The sequence below is a fragment of the Tribolium madens genome, unplaced genomic scaffold, assembly GCF_015345945.1.
Source record: "Tribolium madens isolate multiple individuals breed KSU strain unplaced genomic scaffold, Tmad_KSU_1.1 Scaffold_20;HRSCAF=117;Tcas5.2_LG4, whole genome shotgun sequence".
Taxonomy (NCBI): domain Eukaryota; kingdom Metazoa; phylum Arthropoda; class Insecta; order Coleoptera; family Tenebrionidae; genus Tribolium; species Tribolium madens.
Genome location: NW_025400985.1, coordinates 9,535,443 through 9,562,608, shown reverse-complemented (window position 1 = coordinate 9,562,608; position 27,166 = coordinate 9,535,443). Strand labels below are relative to the sequence as shown.

General features: G+C 33.5%; 1 protein-coding gene across 4 annotated transcripts in view; it reads left to right on the top strand.

Annotated features, from left to right (window-relative positions):
- The window catches only part of LOC123005446 (leucine-rich repeat-containing protein 24-like), a 147,750-nt gene that overhangs the window by 111,463 nt on the left and 9,121 nt on the right, over window positions 1-27,166 (top strand). Inside the window, exons 1-2 of one of the 4 annotated variants that reach the window (XM_044399204.1) lie at window positions 6,873-7,184; window positions 17,841-17,904. The exons of 1 other annotated variant lie outside the window; for it this stretch is intronic. The gene's annotated coding sequence lies outside the window, so the exon portion shown is untranslated. Of the gene's footprint in view, window positions 1-6,872; window positions 7,185-9,185; window positions 9,421-17,840; window positions 17,905-27,166 lie in introns of those variants that run through there. 2 more of the 4 variants (XM_044399203.1, XM_044399202.1) reach the window with 2 other exon arrangements.

The window sequence follows — 27,166 nt, the reverse complement described above, 5'->3', positions numbered from 1 at the left end:
ATTAGTGGTTTTTGTCTGTAGGAAAAGTTTTTATTGTGCTCTGAGACAGCGCGGCATTATAACTAAACTTTGCTAATAAATAAGTAACATTGTAGAACTCCGTATGGGGTATTGTGTTTTGGATTAATGTTAACATTTATTGCCGTTTAGTAAGTAGCAAGGGCTGCTATAAACAACCAATCCTAACTTTGCTCTTGTTTAACAATGATGTTTTTACCGGATCCTCCAAATATTTAATCATGTTTGCGGAGCCGCAGGACGAGCTTTTTGTTCATTACTTTATAACTTATTCGTCCCGTGCTTCGACTGAGTTGTTGCATTCATCTTACGAACTGAATAAATTTCAAACGATACCAAACTGCTAAAGCAGTAGACTGACACTGAATTGAGGCGGTTTGTACGTTCTTTCAAACTATATACATGTATCAGAGATGGTATATTGTTTGCTTTTCTACTCGTATTTTTGCTGTGACAAACTGTACTGCTTTTGAATCTCTTCTGTGAAACGCGGTTTCATTCAGCTAGTTGTTCCCAAAACGAAAATCTATTCAACCGACTTGCACTACATCCACTCAATGTTACCCAAATACCTGCTCCTCATCAATACAACTTACTTCTAGTGCCTCATCATAAATGTATAATCCGAACTTTAATTACCGGCTCTAAGAACATATTTGCCTCTTAAAAGAGCCGAGATATTAAAGTTTATGAAAACGTGGGATGGGATCGTACAGCGGCAACTAAAGCAAGCTTCTACGGAGAAAAATTAAAGAAAATACTTTTTTTTTGGGCAACATACCTGATTTGCTATAATTTAGTTGTATCTTGTACAGTGTTAAAATGAGTAAAGTTCTTCATAACGCTGTGGAGCTAAAGCCGTAAATTTTTCATATATTGCTGCTCCACAAATCACCGATTGTATTTTAGTCGCGTTTCACAGTTAATTAAAAAAATGACCTATTGTCTTTCTGACATGCCCCATAAAGCCTTAATTAATCGATTTAATTTCCCGTTGTCGTCGTATCCTGTCTTCGGCTCCAGATGATCGAAATTTGCGATAGGCCAAGTGTGGACTATCGCAATGTTTTTAGTGATTTATTATCATCTGCGATCGTGTTCGATCAGGCCGAAGCAATTGTGCTCGCGGCCACTTGTTGAGAGTCCTCTTCCACACACCACACCACACAAAATGATTCTGTTCCAGCTGATTGACCAAGCCCGTTCCGGATGACGCTTCCCTTAATCGCGCTAATGCATCGTTTAATTTAACGCGGCCGTTAGACAGACGATTAACATTGCTGGAGCTGTAATAATAATTAAAATCGATTTTTTGTCGTTTTTTATTGGCTGAGAGAGTCAATCAGTTCGATGCGGACCTCTTTCCACAGACAAACCGCTGCTCATGTCGGACAAACGACCGGCGAGGGATTTATGGTGCTCTCTTGCCATATCGTTCACGTGATAACATCGTCAAAGGCCAACCTTGACGTCCTTGCCCTTACGTATCCTCTTCGAACCCGATTACAGATTAGGATGAACGGTTATCGTTTTTCAAACGGAGTTTTTATGCGGTTTTGTTTATGACAAGGGGATGAGGGATGGGGTTGGAGTGAGGTCGACCTTTAAGGTTGAGATATCTATAAATGATTTGCTTTTAACAAAAAAAAAAGGTGATGACAAGGGATAACAACACGGTTTTATTTGAACAGATGCGGGGAAAAATTTGGGTTTATACAAATCGAAGTGGATAGTATATTAACGCTGTAATTGAAATTTGAAAAAGAAAACAAACACTATCGGAACGTTGCTTCTGGCTGTACAAACTTTATAAACCGTTGCGGGTTTATTGTAATTATTGACCAATATGGGTTATAGAAGACCTTGATAATACCCAAAATATATACAAGAAATATTTGAACTTTCAGATTATCTTTCTCTTGCTAAACTAATATTTATTTTTAAATATTTTTTCTCAAAATATAACGAATTGTAAGATAACCGTATTTGTTTCTCTCAGTGTTTGAACAACAACGTTTTAGGACCGGCGCAAAAATAACTATTTAATGAAAAACGAAATTTTATAGTGTAAATGATAGAGGATTAAATACACTTTAATTTGATGTTTTAATATTGTACAAAATTTTAAGTGTATGGCAACTTTAAAATTAAATTTGGAGAAAAAAAAATCAACTGTAATATTTTCTACATGATAAAATTCTTAGATTTTTTTCCTATGGTATTTGTGAAAATAGAATAATGATAAAATTCATAGGTTTTGAATAATTATTAATTTTATTATTGAAAATTAGAAACTTGGAATAATTTATGGGGGGTTTGTGGTAATTGGTGATCAGGCCAGAATTTCTTAACAAAAAAAAGGTACTCAGTGACATTTATGACGTAGGCTAGATCTGTTGTGAAGCCTCCGCTCTATTGTTAATGTATTAGCAAACTTGGCCATAAATTGCCAGAATTCCCAATTATCAATATTAAAATGTTAATTACTCAAAATGTATCAACATTTACATTATTCAATTTTCACAGCTACCATTAGAAAAAATCAAGGAATTTTATCATGTAGAAAAGATTCTAATTAATTAAAAAAAATACAAATTTGTTTTTTAGGTTCTCACTGACATACTCTAAAAATTTTGAACAATATAAAAGCATCAAATTGAAGTCTATATAATCTTCTATCGTTTGCACTAGCAAAATTTGTTTTTAATTAATTAGAAATATATATTATTGCGCCGGCCCTAAAACTTGGGACACCCTGAACACTATAATGGAAGGTTGAGTCACCACCCATATCCTCCACTTTCTCCATCCTTGAAAACTCGGTAAAATTATAACAAAGTTTCGTCTGTCATCTAAATCTGTCGAAACCTGACCTAACTACAAATTAGCTTCTTGTTAGCTCGCAAATCTCAACTAAAAAGCTGGTTTAGCTAGGGGACCGTATCTGATCCAGGCTAGAAATTTCGTTGCAAAACGAAATCGGCGCCAAGTCTCTTTTGTAGTGGACTCAAGAGTCGCAAGGGTCGTTCCCCGACATCGATTCAGCAATCTGTTTCTCTACCTCATTCGTTATTATATCACATCAAATTGCGATGAAGGCAAGAGCGCTAAAACTTCACCGCAGCATCACTCCTGAGAGAATATAAGATTAAATTATATAAGGAAATATTTTCCGAAATGCTAAAATACTTTGTATACATCGTGATTATTCAAATGTGGAAAGTTTTAAAACTTGTAAAGTTTCCCAAATTGTTGGAACTTGATTAATATTAAAACTTCGTTTATGGAAATCGTGCCGTTAAAAGCTGGAATCTTTTTCATCCTACGTCGGTTTTTAGGACGTATTTATAACCCAGTAAAAGGGCCGATAATAAAACGTTTTGTTGCATTTTAGACAGTCGTGTCATCTGTTCAAGATCTTTATTATTCGAGTAAAACCGAGAACAGGCTGTCTATTCGATTTTATAGCTTAATCCTGATCATTTCAAATGCAAGAAAGAAAACCTGGTCATCTCTCCTCACCCAATATTAGTATCTCACGTGGCCCTCACTCCTTACCATGGATTACTCGAAACAATCCCGAGGAACCCGTAATTTATTGCCATATCCCGAATGCCAGAAGCCCGTGCAACTTTCATCCTCTTAACGTCAGCAAAGGCACGTTCATGCCAAGACGAAGATTCCAAGCTCAGTCCGTGGAACCTCGCTGTGGCGAATGCACCTTTCGCAATTATTCCGTTAATTATAGCACGAGATTCGCACTAATTTGCTGTTCGGGAGTGGTTTACTCTCAACAACTGATTTTATTATGCACGAGCTCGATGTCAAAAGAAGAAAAGCCGGCGTTACGGATTTTCAGCGAGTCTTCAATTCCTTTTGTTTCTCAACCTTTGTAAACTCGCCCTCTTTGAGTATACATCAGCTAAAAAGGTAAAACATTCCTTCTTTCACTCGACCTACTCCATTGAGACTCGTTTACCTAGAGCTCTGTCATCAGCTTCAAGCGTTATTAGCACTATTATCAACATTATTTTACATCGACTTGTGACACAAAACAAACGCAACTTTATAGATTTTTGGCAAAAAAAATATTTAAAATGGGAAACCCACCACTCTTATAGTTTTGACTACAAGAATATTTCATAAAATTGATGTGTAGACACTTTGAGTGAAAAGTAGAATTTTCGGTGAATACTTCCATAAATAAATTTTACTTTAACCCAATTAACTTAGACAAAAGGGGTATTAGGGCGAATATCGCTGCATTAAAAGCTCAAATTTTAAAGCAAAAGTGAATTATCGTGTATCAGTGCATTTTATATTTATGAATTTATGAAAGCCTGCATCGGCCTCATTATATTTCCAGTGAAAAGAAACGGGTCGTATGTGCTGGCGTAATATTTCCCTCGCTATTCAATTTAAATCCATTCATCAGATAAACATAAGTTTCGAGTGAAGTGTTAATTTCGGTGGTGAGGCTGTTACGAAAAGGCATTTCTTTGAGGGGTCGTATTAATGGCAACACATGTGCAAGTCAGAATGCCAACGAATGGAGTGGAAATGTCAGAAAATCGCGTGTCATGAACGATGATAAATTTTCGATAGACTAAGCTTACAATCAAGTGAGGAAAAAACTTGTGTGGTCCCATTTGGTGCATTTTATGCGGTTTAAACCTAATACACTGCACCCGTCTTGGATTAATTTCATGGAAATGGGTTTAAAAATAAAGAAGTTAAAATCATGTATACAGAACGTGCCAGGCTTGTACCCCCCGTTACGAATCATATTTTTAGATTAAGATATATGGTTTCCATCGAAAACACTGCTTTTCGATAGCAGGTTTTACCTTTACTCCAAAATAATTTACCTAACGTTTTACTTCCATATATATATATAGTTTATAATGTTATAGATAATTATTCGTTTGCCACTTTGATAACAACACTTCATTTTAACTTTCTAACATCTAATACTAATAAACTTACTTTTACAGAGAAAAGTTTTTGTCTTGTCTTATTTCAACTATTTTTCCTAATCAATTTAAAAGGTCGTGATAAGAAGCATCTTTAGATCTCGTTACTTTTATGTTTATGAATTCGTTTCTAGCGACGCAAAGAATCTCAAAGTTTTCACATTTGCTTGAACGACTCTCTAAAAGCGTTTTACCAAAGAAGACATTTTTAACCCAAATTCCAGTGGAATGCACCTAAGATTAACGTATTTTGGTCGAATTGACGTTAATTCGAGTTTTGAAACATTTTCAGTATCATTATTTTAACCTCGTTTAGACAAAATTGTATTGATAAAATATCATGAGACTTGAGAAATTTATAATTCATTTTGGATAAAGTGTTTTGCAGAGGTGAATTGGCATAAACAAATAAATTTATCTTATTGAATGCAGCTTGATGACCTTATATCAACCATAGCACAGTTCCTCACGTCAAAACAATGTGTGATAATGGTTAAACAGTCCACTCCTATCTCAGTTTCAACAGTTAATATTTCATTTCTCCTAATTAAAAAGTAATAAGTGTCGCAAGTGTTATTAAAAAATCCGGACAGTGGAGTACCGCTGGGATTTTAAATCATATTTAGTGTTATTTTTGGCCCCTTTTTATTCCACTATCCAACCCACACAAAATTACTCTTCAATTTCTCTTGAGGAAAGCATAGGAAAAGCAGTGGGTGTGTTTTATGGTGTGCTGTACATACGGCCTAAATCGGGTTCAGGCTGATGTATTATTAAGATTCTCTAATATGATTCTCTCCAACGTCCTGTATTGAATGTTAACAAAATAGATTATAGTAACAACCTATAACACATCGGCTTAATTGCCTCAATCCATTTTCTTAATAGAAGGGACATAAATTAAATTCGAAGCGAATTGATAAATCAATTGAACTGGAACCAGGTTTACCTTCAATCAAGTTATGTTTGTTTGGATGCATATTTGATAATATATTACTTCAAGTTAGTGTATTGCAAATTTAATGTTCTCTCAAGATAAATAATAAAGGGGACGAGAGTGAAACGAAAGATGAAGAGTTTGCGTCGTGTTTCAAGACTGCATAAAAAATTATTGGTAACCTCATCTTTTCCTCTATATCTCCGATATGAATCAAAGACGTGCCTGTGTGGTGTTTGATCAAGACGAATTCCTCAATTGTGTACATAATTCCATCTTGTTTGCATACTTGGGAAAATTTTATTTGTTTAGTGGAAACGCGTTCCAACTTCTGGATTGGTTTTCAGTTTGGAACTTGCCTTTTTTGTTTTCTTGCTTGTTTGAATGAAACTAGCGATGGCAAAATTTTACAGAACTTTAAACGTTGAGGCCAGCCAAACAAGACTACATGTTTTTGTTAAATTTTTATGCAATTTTTGCAATATTGGAATTTGTAAGTTTTCGATATTGTATCGCCTGGTACCCCCAAATTTATCCAGAAATATCCATTTTCAACCCGTTTCTGGGGCTCGATGAAATCTAATTTGTTCATTGCAAAACCGATCGAGCTTTTGCTTCGGCACTTCTCACTCTTTTTTGTTTATTGGTGTAAGGCCAAAGTTACCAATATTTCACGGCAGAGGAGCCCAAAAGGCGATAAATCTCATCCGGAGGGGGGAAGGCCTAAATGTTCGCGTTGTGTTCCCACCATAAATTCGTCGCGTGAAACCATCCATTTGTTTGGTAGATAAAGTCGAGTTTCTACGTCTGTCGTGCTTATAGTTGTTGGTATACAGGGCCTTCTCCCGTGTGAATTGTAAACGTAGATTAATGTGTTACACAGACGGACGCACGCGTCGAGTCGACCCCTGGTTCCTCTACTACTACTGATCCGCTGTGTGTCAACAAACCAACAGTAATTGCACCGCGTTCGCGTGGCCCGGTATTAGCCAGATAATGGCACTAATGGTACAACTACGATTCCCATTACGGATTTTGTCCTGGGAAAATCGGCCAACGAACACTCAAGACGATTCGCAATCGACAAACGAAGGCATTTTAGCTTTTCAACGAATTTACATGAGATGATTTGCAAAATAAGAGAGAACCGAAGGTGGTACCTTCTTGCGGGATTATTGACTTGATTTGTTTTCTTATTTTTGAAGTGTTTGTAGAAAATCAAGTTTTTTATGTTTATCGGTTTTTGGAATAGAAAGGTAAGCTGTTTTCACATTTTTTGTTTTTCAAAGATTCATCCTCATTATAATCTCGTGTCAAGGCTTTTCTAATAATAACATCACTGTATTTTTGTCCACTTATCCATATATGGAACTATGAGAATATTAAAATTACATTAGCTCGCTTTTTCAACGTAAACAACGTTGGGTCATTGTTATTCAAAAATCCCACTCAATTTATTCTACAGAAGAAGCTGATCCTTTATAATCATTTTATCTTTGAAGTTACTTAATTAAATTTTTACACAATCCTATAAAATAAGTCACCTCTAGAAAAATGATTTAAAAACTAAACTTTTAGTTAGTGAGTTTTAAAAAACTCAGATGCATATGACTGCAAAATTTGGAAAATAAGAATTGTGACTGAAAGTCCTTTCCGCTACAGTTTTCAAAAAACCTGCTGTAATTGGACAAAGAACATAAACAGACATTGAAAACACTGTGTATAGTGGTGCCTTCAAAGGAAAAGTTATCAGTGGTATATTTTTTTAAAGAAAAATATACTTGGAAGGGTAATTTTTCAGCAACTATAATAATGATCAATTTTTACTTATTTTTAATGAAAATTGCATGACCCAATGGAAGAACGAACCTGAAATTAGTATTTAATATGATTACCATAACAACAACAAAATTTCGGAATTTTTTTTACACTAAAACTAACCTCAAATATTTAGTAAAATTTTATTTTAAACAAAAACTAAGACTTATTACTTGAACGCGTGATGTCATGCAATTTTCACACGAATACCCCTCGTACATTGATTGAATCCGGAATTTTTTTCTCTTGATTGGCAAAAACGTGTAATTAGCCCTCGTGTTCCACTCGGACAATGACGTTTTTGACAATCCCCTCGAAAAAAATTTCGGAAACAATTAATGCACTCAAAATATTATAAGTAAAAAAAAAACAAAATATTTAATTTAAATTTCTTTCAAAATTGTTATACAATACGCACAAGGTGATATCAGGAAATAATAATTAATAGAAAAGTGCGATAAAATATGTGATCGTGTTTTGAGAATGATTTTTTTTTAATACTTTATCATTCATCAAATATTTTTTTCAATAGTTTAAGCAAAAAATATTCGGTTCCATACTTTTTATTCATCCTGTATTTTGTTTTATAGTGTAATAAATAGTAATATGTATTACATTTGTTTAAATGTGATTTTTTCTCTGCTAAAATTTTATTTGACTCGTCTGAGCTACATACACTATGCGGGCCTTTATTTATGAAATTGTCTGTGTTCTTTTTTTAGGCTGTAGCAATGATAACTTATATGAGTTGAAAAATCAGTTTATTATTTTAGTATGAGTCACTCTGGATATCTTTGATTATACTTATCTGTTCACACGTTATTTAGATAATAATGTTAATCATTTTTGGAATTAGGGTGCTATACTCAAACAAAGGATGTCTATTTATGCATAGTCTATAGGAAATGTGTTAGGATAAGGAAAACAATTCGACTCCATTTAGAGGAGAAGCAGGTTCAGAATGTATACATAGGAACACCCGTCGCTGTAATAATAATAAAAATACCAACACGACAATATGGAAAAATCCATTCATTTAATTAAAATATAAATAAATATCCGTCTAATGTAAAACTGATATTGCTTCCGGTGAAATTGTTGGAACGTATCTGAATCTAATACCTGCGTTGTTGCACTTTGAACTTTACCCTCGAAATTGTTCTTTTGAAATCGCTTCCCCGAGTTAATAAATAATTTTTGAAGCAACAATCAAATTGCACGACTGCTCAGCGTCTTTGAACCAAACAAAGAGTCATTGGCTTGCCGACATTGACTAGATGAACTTTGATAAATGAATGAAATTCCTGTCGTTGTTTATTCCAGAATGCACACGTTGCACAATACTTTAGATTAATGGCGCCAGATTACCCGTTTTCTCCTATTAATACATTATTCATCAAACGCGAAGTTGATTTTGCATCAAGTCAAAACAAAACACGACTTCCTGAAGCAATGTTATTCAGTACGCCACTGGAATTTCTTCTATCCCACTACTTATTTTATGCATATCTATGCCAACATAAATTAATTTGTGTTATCTGAAGTGTGTGTTATGGTGGCGCGACGTTAGTTATTTTATCGTGCTGTGAGTGATTGCTTTTCTGTAAAATGGAACCGAAAATGGGATATTGTCTCTGCAAACCATCAAACTATCATTAGGCAGAGCCGAGAGGAGTAAGTGATGATGATATGTGTTGTGTTTAAGTTTATGATTAGCTGAAAATGATAGTGTCAAGTACATATAATATGTTTATAACACACAAAATTGAAGCAAAAGTTATTATAATTAAATAAATTTATCAGGGCAGGTTTTAAGATAAGTTATTTCCATGCATATAAGGGGTAGATATGATAGATATAAATATCAGCAAGAGATTTGTCAATATGTATATGGAGAGCGCTAACGGCTAGATTATACATTATTTAGTTTACTAACGACTTATAATAAGATAACATTTTTAATATAAATAATAAAAATAGATTCAATTTATTTTTCCTACCAGTCAAAATGTCACGAAACTAAACCAAGTTAGACAGATTTCGCATTTGCTTAGGCCAAAATATTTGAACAAAGTAATAATAAGTCAATAAAGTAAATAAATCAGAATAAAATTCGATTTCATACATTTATGTTAGAAATTATGTTTTTTGTCAAGTTGCGGTATTTTAACATTTCTTCACGAACAGGACCGGATTGTGCTACTTTTTGCGACAGGTACGTTAAAAAATGACAATTCCGTTAAGTACGCGAAAAATATTTTAATAATATGTTAATCAGTTCAAATCCGGTACGTATTTTCAAATGAGGAAGTAGATAAAGCCAATAACAAGCGGGAAAACATCCAAAAATTTTCATAGCTTATTTTTCTGTAAGTACATTTAATTGTGGTATATTTGAATAATTTCAATCCATCAAATAGTAACGTCACAAATACAATGACGAAAATTTTTACAACTAATGGCTTTTTTGTGTTTTTTAAAAGCATATTTATAAAATATTTCTCATCCTGTACAGTTTTTGTAGGGAAAAAATAACATAAGTCTGTTTAGCTCATGAATTTATTTTCTTTTTTTTTGCCTCAAATATTAAAATTTATCACATCAAATTTCATTTCGTTAAAATTTTAAAACAGTCAATAAGAATTTCTATTCGTTACATTTTAACACATTTTACCTATTGTTTTCACATGATTCATGTTTCATTGAACCTAGCTGATTAAAAAAACAAACAGTGTTTCATAAGGAGGACACTCTTACAGGAATTGTATTAGAGTTCCCGCCTTTAACTTATTGTTGAAATCAGCGACTCCAGTCAAAACAAACAATTTTATCTTTGTGTAGGGGTTTTATCGATTAAACGGCTTGTCGTCGGGGAATCAACAAATGTATTTATGTGTTCCCTAAGTAATAAATATTTCGAGTGGTGTCAAAAATTTTGCCCAAACACTGGATTTTCCCAACTTAATTAAAAGTCCCATTGCTGGTGTTATTTGACCAGAAATTTTGTGACGGTTCTATCGCAGTCAGGGTAATAGACGAGGCCGCAAAGTTGCGGCTTGTTATTCAGACAGGGGTGTCCTTGTGTTTGGCGTTAGGCCAAAAGAATTTTCATCTTCACATTGGACTACTCTTGACGTGGTAATTCCTTCATCATTTTAAGTGCCACTTAAGAGACTAAGGTCGAAGTTACTATAATGAATTTTTACTTTCCTTATGCTATAAGGAAAGTATAGTAATCGGCTGAAATTATATACTTATATTTTTACATTTCTGGACGAATTATAGCTTCAAGATACCAAAAAAGTTGGTTTGGTCCATTGGGTCGTGTGTGTGTCTGTCTGTAAACAGCATATCTCGAAAACGATAAAAGCTAAAAACTTGAAATTTGATATGTAAGTTACTTGTAACAAGGGGACGTAGCACGAAACAATTGGTAAAAATCGGTCGCACCGGTCGGCCGCAAAGACCAAAAGTCGGCCGTAAAGCGGCCGCAAAATTATATAGTTGAAGATACAATAAATTCAAATACAAATTATTTAGAATTATAACATATGTCTTATTAAACAGTAAATATGATAAAACAATAATAATAATGGGTACCAAAGTAAAAAAAAAACTTCACCCCAGACTCGAACCCGCGACAGCTATGATCTATTTTGCGTGTAATCCGGCAGGTGGCACTAACGCAAGTTAGGTTTGCTACTCGGATTTCCAACACTAAATTATTGTTAGGATGTTTTCCAAATAAGGTGAAGGATAAGGAAATTCGTGTGATGTTCACACCAGATTTTTAAACGTGTGTTTTAGTGAGAGTCAGATTCGTGTTTGTCTCCAGATAATTTGGAGTCGGTTCTCACAGAAACTTTCAAACAGGGTGCGTTTCTTGGGGTTTTAATGTAAAATTTGATTCTGCCGGGTTGGAATTTTTGTCCTTCTTGTGTACGTGAAAATAACCAAAGTTTGCTCTTAGTGGAATTGCCAGATCAGTTGATAAATAATTCCCTTTCTTATTCCAGAGGTGAAACTTGGGAAGTTTCAATATTGTATGCAGTCGTTAAATGGTCGATTTGACACAAAACTTATTTTTGTTTAAAAACAAGTTGAAGTTTCGCGAAGGAAGAAGTTTTGCAATCTTGTCTTAATTAAAATTAATTTTAATCTCATTTTAGCAAAATATAAAACAATTTGATAAATCGCAATAATCTGGATCAAAATTTATTCGAAAGTTTTTGGGTCTTCTGGGTGTAATCCTCCGGAGATTTAAAGGAACGTAAATGATAGGAAACACTCACGCAGCCCTTTTGCTTTTTTAATAATATATCAGCACTGTAGCAGGAAATTCCAAGTCAAAATTTACAGTATCAGTAACATCACACCTGCTCAAATCCCAAGATTAGTCATATTGTAGGTGGGCTGACATACGATAAAGTCTAGACCTTGGGGGATGCACTACAATGACTCAATTGTCAACCCCTAAGTGCTAAAGGACCACAGTCCTTCCTTGCATTCATATCAGGGACCAATCGACAATTGAGATTGGAAAGTTAAACATTTTTACTTGAATAGGTTGCTCTCCGACATAAGGATCAACAATAATTTAGGTCAACCTTTCCGATAGAGGAGTGAAAAGCCAGATTTTTTGGTATAGAAGTCACATTGATAAAAATCAGAAAGGAATATTTAATTTTCGTCTAGAACGAAACTACCTGGCTGAATTACATATGCCATTTTTTAACGTGTTTAGCGTTATTCCGTGACAAGACAAAACCAATATAACATTAAAAATGGAATGAGACACGCAACTGAAATTATTACTTGGACGATGCGAGTACTAACACACAAAATGTTTGCTTGCGATTATTTGCTTTAATAATATTGTCTAAATAGCAGTTTTACGAATGGAATTATTTAGTATCTTGATATTTGTGTAATGAAAGAGGAAGGTGATCTATTTTTGAAGTAAATATTTCCACACTGGAATATTGTTATTCTTCGTCGTTTTGTTTGTGTAGTAATGTACCCATATCAAGTTATTCATTATTACATCACACGTGCAAAGAAACTATTGTGTTTCCACTGATACTTATTTTAAAATACTAAACTTACAATTTTTTTTAAACCAAGAAACTTTGATCAAGACCTATAAATGTCATCTATTTTTGTTTGTGCAACCGCATTAGAATAAGTGCACCCACCCTCGCTGTCAGTTAAACCGTCTTCCTTATCCTTTCTGTTTACAAAGTGGTACTGTATCTCTCAATGAGTCCCTTCCCCGTCTTCGTCCATATAAATATACACAATTACGGATCGATACCGTCTTCGACACGTCCGATTTACCGGAATTTTCAGTCTTTTCTCTAAAATCGCATTGACTCCGGACATGAAACACGATTCGATGTCTCGAATGAATCACTCACTCTCGAAACACCGCTGCCATTGTTTCATGAAAAAGTCCTATATTGCACGATCGTGACGTCGTTTCCTTGCATTACGAGCAACAAACGTGGATTGCCGCTGCTGTAAATCCTGCAAAATAGTGCATTCTCGATTTTGTCGCAATTCTGCGGGAAACACGTTCACGCTCCACCTAATACGACGTTTGCTATTTTCGCGCCTTCATGGTCTTGGGTGTAATCGAAGGCGGCAGCCAAAAACTCATCTCGACACGACATTTTTCATTGCGAAGGGAAGGAAGAGCTCGAGGAATTTAGACGAGAAACAGGGCCGGATTTAGGAGCTAACACGACTTTATTGAGGTATGGAATGGGCGAGCGATGATTCGAACGTGATACGCAAATACGAGCTTAGTGCGTCTCGTGATTCATCTACGTGATAAATTTTAGTTTACTGAAGAATAACATCTTATTACGGAATTAGTTATTTTGGCAAAAACGATGTAATAACATTTAAACTTTGGTTGACTTGATGAAGATTTACTTTACTTGAAGTGGTTCTTTTTAATAATATTCAGACAACAGCTTTGTCGCGGATTAGTGGAGACAGTTGAAATAATATAGCGTCTAAAATTTCAGAGTAAAACCGGAAATTTAAATTTTATGAAACTGAGAATATGCAACGTCTCAGCTAGTGATCTAAATTGCAAATGTAACTATACTAAAACATTAATATTGTCTTATAACTAGCCAAGAGAAATATCTTAGTCAACTACATATTTGAATTTTCTCTTAAGAAATGTACGTTTTGAAGGGCTATCAGTTTTTACAGATTTATGGGTTGAAGAATGCGATTTCCGCGAATTGTCGAGCTGCTTTATTATAACTAATAAGTAATCTCGGAGTGGCTGTTAAAGATAAAACGTGAAAATTCGCTCGTAAAGACGTTTATATTTTAAAAGAAGAGCTTGATAACGAGTATTGCAGGAAATAAATCCGGAACTGCAGCCGTGAAACATTAATTACCTCCACAATTTGCAGCGGTTATATTTATACATTTAAGCAGCATAAAATTTTTAATTGGGATGTTTGCGTTCAACCCTTCGCTGACGCAGTTGAATGTAGGAGAATAACCGAAACAGAAGCCTCTGTTTGCTCTTAAAATGTTTGTTCAAGTGTCGTGTTTGTGTCCGTGCCTTCAAATATTCAAGTTGGCATGAAAAAAATTCACGGCACACAATACGAAATTTGATTGTTTTCGGATAAGCTCGCGGCCGGGTACCCCCTCGATGAGCCGTGGCACGGAATCACTTTTTCCTACAAATATTTTTATTTTTCGCTTGTTTTGTTTTGGTGAAAATATCGCTTTCCGGAAGCCTTGTTCACTGTCAATATTTGACGTAATCCATTTCAAGTTGAGCAAAAGCCAATCTTGAAAAACCTTTAAATTACCAACAGATAGTGACGATAAAACGCATCGTCTGCATCGATAAATCATCACTTTGCAGTGCCATCTATTTTAAAAAAAGATACCTTATTATTATGCCGTACACGTTCTTGAAATATTATAATCCTGCTATTTGGAGGATTTCTGACTTCGGTCCTTGATTTGTGCATTTCAATTCCAGGACTCCTTTTCACTGAAATTCCGGTCTATGCATTAGTGTCATAAAGTTATACGGACACCACCGCGACGACAAATAGATCATAATCTGGTTAATTCGGTTGCTAATGCCTGGCCCTGGTCGATATTACGGGGCCGGAGCGTTCGGAATAAATTTTAATTCAATTTGTGATTTACTGCAAATTTAGAGCACCACACAACGCACTACAACACAGATAATTATAACATAAAATACGACACATATTGCCACCAAAACGTTGCCATCCCGTGTGACACAATCCAATGCAGGGCCGGACTGAAAAAGTACATATTATGGCAGAATATTTTGGCTGCAGATGCCATCAATAGTGTTGTAAAAAAAGATGTGTAAAAAATGCCTTTTATGTGCCCTGATTCTTAAAAGATACGGACGCCTAATGCTACAGGTGTGATCTACATTTTTCTAATTATTTTTTCTACACACTTACGGATACCTAAAGTATGTAGTTCTCCGTGATCATACCTTACATAATCTGACCAGGTAGTAGACTGGAAAAAAATTACTAAGTAAATATGATTCAAAATTACAAGTTTTTTTAAATGAACCATTAGTTTTCAATGGTCTATCAAAAACTATTCAAAACGATTTAATACAATGTTTACTTGTTTAGCTCACTTCATTCTAAGTAAAATTGAAACAGAATGTTTTTCGAGGCAAGTGGACGAAACTACAGACATGTCTAATTTTGCACAGTTATTGTTGATAATCTTACGATATGTTACTAACGGAAAAGTTGAAGAAATTTTTTTTTAGTTTCTTTGATGTTAGTGTAGGGTGGAAAGTTGATTAACCGGGGATCACGCATCTAGACCTTCTCTTTGGTTCTTGCCAAACAATATTATTTATAAAATTAGTAACAGTAATAAGCTACAAAGAACTTTATCAAAAACTATCTACTAATTTATAAATAAATAATACATATTGGCCAACAATAGTGAATCATAATTTTTTCTGCCGACCTAGTATAGAGGGTGTTTTACATAATTTTACGAGGCCTGCGCCTGTAAAATGCAATCAATAATACATATTCCGATACGAACTCGATTACAAATTTTGAAAAATTGGATAATCTTCTCTAGTTTGTTCACCCTTTCAAAAATTACAAAGTTTTTAGTTAGTTCAGATAGATAGATAAACTAGAATCATATTTGAGCCGTCTCTTGATAGAACATATGATAATTGTTTCTGGAAAACTGCAGTTTATTAATGAAACAGTGATTAGTTTGACAACTACTGTCATGGGTTTCCAAAAATTAAATAATTAAATGTGTATTTTTCATATCTAGTGTTTTGTGACTTTTGTATATTTGGGTGCGTACATTATGCGCAAGCCTCGTAAAGTTGTGTGAAACACTCTGTAGATATTATCGCGAGCCGCCACTGCTAATACATTTCAAAGCCGATCAATATCTTATAGTCTAATAAGTCTTAAAAAAATATCGAATGCTACATAATTATGTAATTAAAATATTTAATAATACCTAAAATAAGCAGTAAATTCTTCTGTTGGTAAAGTACTTTATTCAGTCTTGAATAAGTTTTTGACCTGACCCTAACGCTCAGAATATTTTGAAGAATTCAGTTTTCGATTTCATTGTCATTAAAGTCTCCTAAGAGGAGCTCTTCGAGGATTTAAAATGTTGTTTATAATTGCTTCTTCAATTTCTTTATCATTTAGGTCCCTAAACACAGCAACATTTCGTAATCTGTGATATTTGAGCTTTTGCTAAAAATCTAATATGAAACCGTACTACGACAAAATTAACGTTTGACGCTCTCGTTTATTTCGTATCACTCAAAACGTTTTGCTAAAACTTTCTATTTAGTGTCATTTTTTATTAAAGTATTTATGAAAATTCAAAAGATTGATTTTATTGAATAATTTCACGTTTTTCACCACGTTTCAAACCCGAAACAAATTTGAAAGTTTTTATTTTGTAAAAAGTTTTATATGTAGTTCCAGCTTTGTACATTGGCACCTTTAAATGTAGCTTTGAATGATTACAGAGTGAATTGATGTATTTTTAACTTTACGTTATATTTTATTAAATAATCTGAAGAAACTAACTTTATGATTGTTCAATTCACAGTTTAGGTGTCTTTAAAAAGTACCCAAGTGAAATTAAATATTAAAATTCTGAAAGCAGACGAACTAATTTTTCAGTAGGGAATTTAAATCCTTTCAACAGGTAAAAGTTTTACGATGCTAGAGAATAATATGTTTTATTTTCTCTTACATGCTTTAATCTTGTAAATATAAAAGAAGTGGTATCCTCGTATTTTTTTATATTTTGTTTACATGTTGTGTATAGAAAAACATTTGCTTCATTTAGTCGTAACAGAAATAAAAATAGATACTTCCAAATTCAATGTACGAGTATAATGTATAATATGTGTTATAGTGGAGTACTGAGAAACTTTTTCAAAATCTCAAATGATGCTCTTCGAAAGAATTCATTATAAGCTTGTAAAGCTACCGCAACTTTTAATGGCTGTTACAATTTACCATACCTTAAAACTGATTGTATTAAAGTAATTGTTTTTAGCAAAGCTTGCATAATAAGCTCCATTAGTGCAGTATTTCTTTCATGCCTTAAGACAACAACGCGTTCTTTTCCATTTTTTTTTGCAAGAGTTCCAACTTCAGGATAATAATTATCCTTTAGATGGGAAAAAAGCGCTTTTGGTTTTATGGTATGATGGCAACTAGCTCAGTTGAATTGTCTGCCTTAATTTGACATTCTCGAAAACAAAAGCATTTGCATAATAAAGACAGCCGTGATATTCTTACAATTCGCACCAGAATGACGTGAATAAAACAGTCCGAAGTATTTTACGTTTTTCACTAATTCCTTTCTATCGTTAAGTTGCTATGGAAGCCTTCTAAAAAGCGCATTAATTATTTAAAATATCTGCTTGTCAACTCTAAAGCCCCGCTTTCTTTTTCTTTGGCGGCTCGACTCGTGTATATGTCGAGCTTCTTTATCAATGTTAAAAACGCATTGAAGCTTTATTTACTTTGCCTTTTCTTTTGCAGTTGAGGGTTGCAACATGCCAGACAGAATCCGCCAGAAGCTCTAAATTAATATAAACGTTAGCATGTAAGTATGTACTTTGCACTGCAGTAATTACTTTGTATAAACAGCAGTAATTAGCGAGTAGTAAATTAACGTTTTCTTGACGATGGTTAATTTTTTATGGGGCTTTTATACACCCACGTCAAGCCGATAGAGAGGTGCCAACGTAACCAGTGTTGACGCACAAACAAATCTTTAATGACTTTCTGTTTCTAAATATTGGAAGCTTGTTTAACACGCTCGTAAAGAAAGCTCTTAAAACTTGGAACTTCAATATAAATAACTTAATCAGGTTCATGTTCCCCAAATGGCGGGTGAGCTAAGTTTAATTAACTCGACAGTTTTTAAGCCAAGCAGCGACATTTATTATTCTGTTTCATTTACTTAAAAAAACTTGAAAATCAAATTTAAAAAAACCTTATTATGTATATTCCTGTACCATTGTGACATTAAAAAATTGCTAGACTTAAATTAGATTTTCAAAAAGTGTAAAAAATTTGATTTCTCATTTTTGTCCGGAGTGGTAGGCACTTGTTTTTGTAGAACAATGGCATAAAAATGAAGTAAAACGCACTTCACAATCCAAGTCAATGTGTATAGATGTAAAATTTTATTCACTGAAAAAAACGAGCAAATGAGGAATGTTATTGCTTTTTAAAAATAATTAAAATTAATTGTTCTATATTTTTCTGTTGTTGCAGAGCTGCTGCAGCGAGCACATGAGTAATGATAAAGTTTATTAAAATTCAACGTTGATTAAACGTCGACAGAAATATTCACTTGTAAACACAGCCATCCTAAAATGATAAATGATTGAAACTACAAAGTTCAGAGCAAGTTGACACCCCCGAATGTGAGTGAATATAAAACGAAAATTACAGTAAGGAGGCAAAGAATTGGCCTTTAATAAATTAATTTACCCCTAGTGTAAGCAAACAAGTTCTAAAATTTCTCAAACTAGGTCAGATTTGAATACATCAACTTCAACTTTAAAACAAATTAATTTCCAGATTCTTGTCTCTAAAGCTCTCTATGTTCTGTTCAATTGTTAATGGTAACAGAGGCTTTATTGTTAAATTTATGTACAAACAGCAACCCTTAAGCTCGAAGTTCCCCGCGAACATAATTTATTTGACGACTTCACGTACAAGCTCAATAAAATTTTATTGTTATTGAAGAAAATTTATGCGACACTAGGCCTATTAAAGAAGTTCTTTGGAGGTAATCGTTATTGATTCGCTATGACAACGACTAGGAAGCGTTTTAACCCTCTTACACTAGACGGGAGTATTAGACATCATCTCGACGGTGTTTGCACCGTCAAATATTTGCTCTTCGCCGAGAATTCGGCTTGAAAGCAGAAGCTAGGCCTGTTTACCCACAGTTGTCAACACGCATTGTCCTCGAACGCTACTTACTTTCGATAGAAAGGACGCACCTTAATGAATTAAAAGCCCTATTCATCTGGATAATCCAGAGAAAGAGGTGCCTCAACTCTCCCGACAGTTAAAAGTTAAATACAAATTATGATACTCGTTAAAAGTCTCAATTTTAACGAGGTTTCGGGATATATTTTAAAAAGCACATGTTGGATAATTAAATTTATGAGGGAATAAAATGGAAAATGTTTCAATGTTCGTTTAATTAATGTGTAACGAGGCCCGTCAATATAATAAATTCATATTTACAGGAATTCGTTTAATAATCGAAAAAGGTCGCAGGCCTTTTATACGAACTGTTAAATCTTAAATGAGAGATTTTACGGATGAACAATTTAACATTTGTCAACGTAAAAACTGTGACACCCAAAATTTATCATCGCTACACTTCTCAAAAACTCAGTAATTATTGAAAATCGAGATCGCTGTCTGTTCTGTTGCCCGTGATTAATTGAATACCTGTTGAGTGTGAATTATTATTTTGAGAGCATTTTACTATTCAACCTCTCACACATAAAATAAATTTCAGAATTTATGACAAACTGAAATCTATGTCAAATTGGGGCAAAATTAAAACCGTAAAAATTGGGTTTTAGAGATAACAAACAACTAAACATTAATAGAATCGTTAAATGTTTCCGACAGGCTGCTGTTGAAGATTTAAATGAAACTGAAAATTATATTTTAGTTGCTGTATAGATCGAGCGTTTCAGTGGAAATTTTCTAAACATTGATTTTATGAACATTATTTTCTTTTTAGGTGATTTTAATTAAAAATTTGTAAACCCGAACCAAACGTGAAATTAAAATAATCACAATTTTTCTAATTGCATCAACCTCTTTTATTTAAACTAATTACTAATATTGCTTCTCTTCAGATAAATATTTAATTATTTACTTTCGTAGCACAATAATCAGGGTGACAATACAACCGACCTTTTCATTCAGTTAAGTCACTTTCCCTTATTAACAATTAATTATGTCGATTCTAAGTTTCTACACCCAAATCAATTCAATAATAGATGAGTATTTTTACGAGGATATTCTGTCGGGTCTCAGCTTTTGAACCTCCAAGCGTGTATTTATTATGCCATTAAAAGCCCCCATTTTGTCATTGACGTTAATGAAATTGGCCGTAACTCATTAGTCGCTAAAATAACGTGTACTTAAGTTAATCAGTACGTGTTCGCTCACCTCCCACGAAACATGAATTTTATCGATTCACTGCAGCTAAATGCCAATGCTTGAAAAATTCTCTGCCCGCAAAAGATTGATTATTATTTGATTGCATTTAATAGAATGTTCAAATATTGTTTTTTAATTTTTGAGTTTTCACTTGTGTGTTCTTTTGCCCGGAGCCATCTGTGCAAGCACACCACCCGGAAAAATAATTAATTTGTAGGCTAGCATGTGATGCAACGATTTAGTCAAAAAACACACACAACTCCTTTAGTCGAAACCACCTCAGATGGAAAAACTTTCCCAGAACGGTCTTTGATCATGCGACACATTGGAAGTTGAGTATTAAAACTTTCGTTACTTGCATCTAATTATTATTGGGATACAAAGCGTGTCGCGTGACAAACGATTCATCTTCATGTTCGAAGGGATAGTCCAAGTGTGTGTATCTCGGTAGACATAAAACGGGGCATTGTTAAAGCGACATGAATGTCTTTGTCACACTACAAATGTTCTGTACACGCGGCCACACATTAACATTCCAACAATGAATAGAATTCTCCTCGCATGATCTAAAGCAGAGCTATGTCATCCATCAAGAACAAATTGAGGATCGTTAACGATTGTTTTAATTAACAAGATAATATCGATAGAATCTTCGCCATATCACGACGTAAGAAGGATTTACTTGCTTTTGCAGGTCGGCGAGATGCTGGATTTTCCTGCAAAATTTATGCATAATGCAGATTTATGTTACAGAATATGAGTTCGGAGGAAAGGGAGAAAATTAGCTCTGATGCATTTTGACTTAGAATACAGGCAAAATGAACATTTCTAAAACTAAAATTACTATAAAAGTTACAACTAAATTAAATTAGTTTGAGGCGTCTTGGTAAACTCGATAAAGTAATCTTGTAGTATGTTCCTTTTTTTTGAATGTTTATTTTATCTTTGTGTCACTTTCTATCCGCATTTTATGTGTATTTTTAAAGTCTTGGTATCTCAGTTTTCTTTTAAGCAAATTTCCATCAATCCTCTATCGATTAAGGCCACCGGTTCGCCTTAACTGCTATTAAAAAGTTATAGTATGACTACGTCTAATGCGACTCACCATCACCATAAGGATATGATAACATTATCCTGAATTTACTGTTAAATGAAACTTCAAGCATATTTTGGAGAATTAACTTTCAACAGAAAGTAATTGCAACTACTATTGGATTTTCTAGTTTACTTCTGAATAACTTGTCATGAAAATAACATAACACTAAACAACCAACTTAATTTTAAAGTAAATTATCTGAGTTTTATTTTGGGTTTTCGACATTGTTGCAAGACGTTGACATTTACTTTATTTTCTGGGTCAGGCGATTCCTTTTGAGTTGGTTTTATTTGGTGGAACGTCAGTCAAACAACGGCAGGTTTAGGATTTATGAGTAGATTAAAATGGGGGAGTTTTCCATTAGCAGTTTTGGAATCCAAAAGGAAATAGAATTTACACTTAATTAGTAATTCTTTCAAGTCTTACGACGGGCGATTTTAATCGGAGATATAGTTTTTGTGGAACTTCTAGCTACTTTGAAGCGTTGCCGAACTTAATTGCATTTTTTCCTTTGTAACTTTCTTGTAGACATTTATTGCCTATTAAAATTCATTATGCACTTGTTCCCAAGCTACAAGAAGACTTTTTAGTAAAATCTTTCAAAAAAATTAGTATTCATTTTTGGCGTTGGCGTGTTTTTCACCGGGAGTTTCCCCAGGAGGGGAGAGGTCGTTCATGCCAGCGATGCAGCCCTTCAAGACCAGAGAATATAACTCTGCCATTACAATTAGGTACTTCGTGAAATAAATGAGTTTTTGAACGAATTTGTTTTTACACATTAATATGTATTGATGAAAACGGGAATGTTATTATAGAAAATATATTTTTTTAATCAATGTATGATATTTCTAATTTCTATAAATTGTGTATAAATTTCAATTTTCATTGTTCAAATGAAGCATGCAGTCAGTTAAAATAGCGCTTCAGAATTTAAATAATATTAACTCGAACTGACATATAGGTACACTTTATTGGATGGGCATTTGATTTAAAAATTGTATTAGTGAAAATACAGGATGATTCACGAGGTATATATAATGAGCCTGACCAAATTTTCGATGCAACCACCATTACACTTTCGCAAGTTGCTTTGCGACACTTTTAAAAAAATTATAATTTGAATCTAGGATGTCTATTCAATCATCAATCATCGTCATTGTCATTTTTGACAAACGCTACAAATTAATTATAAACTGAGCAAAATCTGAACCATAGAACACCATGTGGACTTATTCCAATGATGAAAAGACTGACATGATTTTAGCTTATGGAGAATGTTTGAAGAATGCTGTCTGTGTGATGCCCAATGATATCCCGAAAGAAACAGCATTTCCTAACACGATCAGGTTAGTTTTGAGAAAATTGGGTTTATCCGCAAACGTCACAGGTAAAAGTTGTACTTTTCAGGCATGGAGTAAAAACACTGTTTTTAGGCCTAGATGTTTTCACTTTGACTTGACACTTACTTTGACATTTACCACTGTTGTCTCTTTCTTGTCTCTTTCGCTTTTTCAGTATTTTCTGGAGGGGTACAAGGTAGATTATCACTCCGTTCGGCAAAATGAACGTTCAGCTCGCCACATAAACAATCACTTTTACTCCAAATAACATAATCTACTATTCTGTTAAGTTATCAAAGCGAAGAGTACCACTGGATGAGGCTTGAATGGGTGCCTTCTGTAATTCGTATTTTAATATACCCATTATAGTCTTGGTATTTCAATTACTTCTTTTTTTCATTATTTTAATGTCAAAACTGACAAATTGTAAGTGTGCTCGCTATGATTTTATATTTATTACAAAAAATCAGGTCAGGTAACCTACGAAATTGTAATATTGGTTGCATCTCGAATTTGGTCAGGCTCATTATTCCTCGTGAAAAATGTAAGTTAAGATACCAGGAACATGGAACAAATGTTTAAAAAATTTTATCTATAAATATTTCAAAGTTATGAGAGTTTAAATATTGCACTTTGACTTTATTTATTCCTGTTGGAAAAATAATTTTGCAAGTTTTTTTGCTTCAGGCTATTAGAAGAGGATACAAAGAAGCTGTATTCTAAATTGTAACTCTGTTTAATGTTATTTGTGGCTTTTATTAGTAAAATTTTTGTACTTTTACTAAATAATTGTAAATAAACATATACAAGATCATCAGTATCATTAAATAGACATTAAAAATGTCAAATGTCTAATAAATAAATGTCAAAATTTTTTGACAGATAGAACTTTTTAAACATTTTTTTTCATTCCTGGTATCTTATCTTCCTAGAAATTTTTCTCTGGGGCGCGAGTTCTGGCGCACCCTGTATGTCTGCAAAATATGGTAAATATAGCGTTTTAATTTCAATATTTTTCTATAATTAAATATACACTGTGTCAATTTTAAAATGTAATCGGCAATTTCTTTCAACTGAAAAAGTTATTAATAATCACTCAAAACCGTTTTGGTGGTTCCTAGGGGGAACTAAATTACATGATAACACAACCTCTATCCACCCTTGAATATAATAAAAAAAAATTAACGTCTTCGTTTTTGAGTAATTGGAAAAATGGCTTTACCAAATAGGCTGTTGTATGACATTTTTGAAAAGCGCTTGTTATGGGCTTTCCAACGATGTATCGCAAGTAGGGTCGTGCCATTTAAAATTTTCAACTTAAGGTATCTGTGGCTTGAAGGGTGGGTGGAGGAGCGTCACTTACCATGGCATTTTAATTCCCCCTAAAAACCACCGAAACGGTTTTGAGTGATTCTCAATAACTTCTTAATTCTAGAGATATTGCCGATTGCAAGTTTTAAAATTGACACCCTGTATATTTATGTAATTTCAATATACTATAATTTGCATTTTTTTACGTAATTACTCATATTGAACAAATTAAAATAATAAAAGCAAAGAAATCTTATCGTAACTTATGTTTAAGGGGAATCTGACTTATTAGAAAGAAAAAAAATAATAAAGTTGCTTTTTCTCAAAATTTTCTGTAAACTCTTTGAAGAAATTTTAATAAAGCATTTTAATCTCAGAGAAATCAATATCTGCCAAGTCAAGTTAGTCGCCATTTAGCATTCACTAATAATTCAAATCAATCAACAGCTTTAGCTAATGAATTTCGTTGAACTTAATCTGGATTATGGTACAACTTTATTTTAAACTTCTTCCTTATTGAGTATCAGTACTTCATTTTACTTATAAATACTTAATTAAGCAGTGACAGGGGTTCTTGTTTCTTTCGATTTCACATCACACCGAAAATAAATAACTGATAGATCGAGAATGAAGGGTTTATACTCGTATTTTTATTTTTTAAATGAATATCAGAAAGGTATGTTCAACTCTAATAGACAGAACAGAACCAACCATGAAAGCGGTTGTTATAATTTTTTAAGGCTTTCTTTCAGAGATTTCTCTGTTTTATTGCTCATTACCTGCTTTCAATTGGTCAATTTGCTCCTTGTCATTAGTCTTTCATTAAGACGTTTAACAGGTTATTAGGACGATGTTTCTGTCTACGGAAGGTGTTTGCAAAAATTAAGATTTCAATAATTTCAGATTTCCATTTTTTTTACTTTTTGGGTTGAATCGGTGAAATAAATTTGAAAAAATGCAAGTTGATTTGCGTCCAGAGACTTCATTTGTCTCCTCTTATCTATTGGCCGTAAAACGTCCGTAACTGCACTATCCTTTATTATACAAATACCAGTAACGCTAATGGAATACGTGAATACTTGGCCAAAGTGTGTTTTACACCCGTATTTCGCTTATTCTCTTTTTGAACTGTGCTCAGAGTAAATTAAATTTGTTTTTCATTCCGATCATGTAATTTCAAATACAAACCACCCACTTTCCGGATGGAATCTTGTATTAAACCTCATCGATTGTAACCACAAAAAAAACCTGATGCGTTTCCCTTCCTTAAATATGCAAAAGGCGTAAAAATAAGACAGAGAAAACAAGGAATGAAAGCTCAGTAAGCATGTGGTTATTAGCCCAAAGTTAAATAATGAAGTAGACGACGTAGGTAATGAATGTCTAAATCTCGCGTGGGACCTCAGAGAACTTCTCATGCATAGCTTAGTAACTGGTAAAATATTAAGCTTTACCGCTGTTTACTTTTAACAACAACTCCAGGATGAGGGTCGACACGCGCAATTTTTACATAATCCCAAAATAATGTCGTATGCCTATGGTAATTAGATTTGGACGTGTCTTTGTCTAACCCCACGGGGTGGTCATAAAAGGAAAAAAATATTCTTTAGTGTGTATGCATGTATTTTTTTACAACTCACAGTGATTTATATTTTATAGTTACCGATTTCGATACGGGATTTGAGTGTTTTATTTTCTCGATATAATACAGGATTTATGATTATTACTCCATTTCGTGATTACATTTTTACGTTATTGGGCATAGGATTTGACGATGTTTTTCCTATTTATGGCTTTTAGGTACAACTTAGTAAACACAATAAAGAGGTGTGATATTAACTTGTGGAAACATACATTTTCTACTCCACATTTTTTTAAACAACTTTGTTTTGTTGCGCTTTAAAACGTGTTATTTTGCATTTTTTCATTTGGAGTTTTGTTATGGCACTCCAAGCACATCGTCCTTTTAAGTTTACGTGTTGTAACGCGACGCGTGATGAAATATCCATATCACATAAGCTAACAACAGTACCGTAGGCACACGAGGCTAATTCTAATTAGGATGAAATTAAATTTCTGGATTTCATTGTGTTAACTATGTTCGAAGCGTGATGGCATGACTAACACAATTTTTATTGAATAAGCTCGTCGGCGTTGTCTGTTATAAAATTCCATAATGGACAAAGTTAGGAGAAGTCTAAGACAAAACCACATTAAAGCCAAATTAAGAGCAATCTTAAATATTTATAAGAATTATTTCGGCCTGTCTAACTTTTTTTGTATAAAATATAGATGTAACTTAACATGCAAGTCGTATAAAAAAGTTTAATAAGTTCTTATCCCGTTCCTCCAAGAAAAATTAAATTTTAAATTGGGCTTTAATTTATAATGGCAAAGCAGACGTCTAAAACTTTACAGAAAGGCAAAAATGCGTTGCCTCTTTTATGTTAATTAAACACAATGATAATGTAACTTTTCATAGGTTTTCAGCCGATATAGGCACCGATTTTAAATTGGAAAAAATCTTTTTCCAAGTAATACAACAATAAATCTTTCTTATGTGTTTCGGCCATTATTGGAAAAAAGATGAATTCTGGGGCAATCGTCGTATGTTAGCTTTCAGATACGGATATTGCTGTGGTGTTGTTAAAACGTTGCTGTTGATATATTTTTCAGCTGAAAATTTACTGCTGATTTTGTCTTTTATCTAATAGCAGCCGAAATGTCAACACTGAATTTTTTAGTGAGACGTCGCACAAAAATACGAAATGTTTGCAGACACACTTTTCAATTTAACAATGGAAGTGCACTTTTATTCAAAACCGTTTTTGTGGCCAAAAGTTTGTTCAACCTTTCATAAATTTTCAAAATAGAGTTTATAATGGTGTTTAGCGACCATTAATTGCAATCGGTTT